The sequence below is a fragment of the Myotis brandtii genome, unplaced genomic scaffold (assembly GCF_000412655.1).
Source record: "Myotis brandtii unplaced genomic scaffold, ASM41265v1 scaffold240, whole genome shotgun sequence".
Taxonomy (NCBI): Eukaryota; Metazoa; Chordata; class Mammalia; order Chiroptera; family Vespertilionidae; genus Myotis; species Myotis brandtii.
In genome coordinates, this window is record NW_005359064.1 from 1,473,879 (window position 1) to 1,474,450 (window position 572).

The following is a 572-nucleotide window of genomic DNA, read 5'->3' on the forward strand; positions in this document are numbered from 1 at the left end:
GATCTTTTTTTTTTAAGTTTTATTATGGAAAATTTCTAACATGCACAAAAGTACCAAGAATAGTAATGAGAACTACCACGCAGCCTCAACAGTCAATCACTCATGCCCAATCCTGTTTCATTTATATCTCCCACCCCTCTTATCTGAAGCAAACTCCAGATATCATATTATTTCACCCTTAAATAAGTCGGCAAGTATCTTTAAAGCAAAAGAATGGGAACCAAGGCATTTGGAAGGGTCTATGCCTAGCTCACTCGGTGACAGCCCTCTGCATCTTCAATTCCATAATTTGTAAAATGATTTGTAGGGGGTGAAAGGGATTTTTTTTTTAAGTAACCACGGTAAAAAAAAAGAAAGAAAGAAAGAAAAAAAAAGATGATTACATCCTAATAAGGCTCTCCAGAAGGGAATCTCACCCCATAAATCCAGGTCCCGGCTTCATTCCCCCAAGAGCCCAAGGCGCCCTTCCTTTCAAGGCTGGGACCCCAGCGCAGCCGGCAAGACCCAGCCTTTTAGGGCGCTGGCTGGTCCTCGCCCCGCCCCTCTCCCCGGGAAGTCTCCGCCCACTAGGC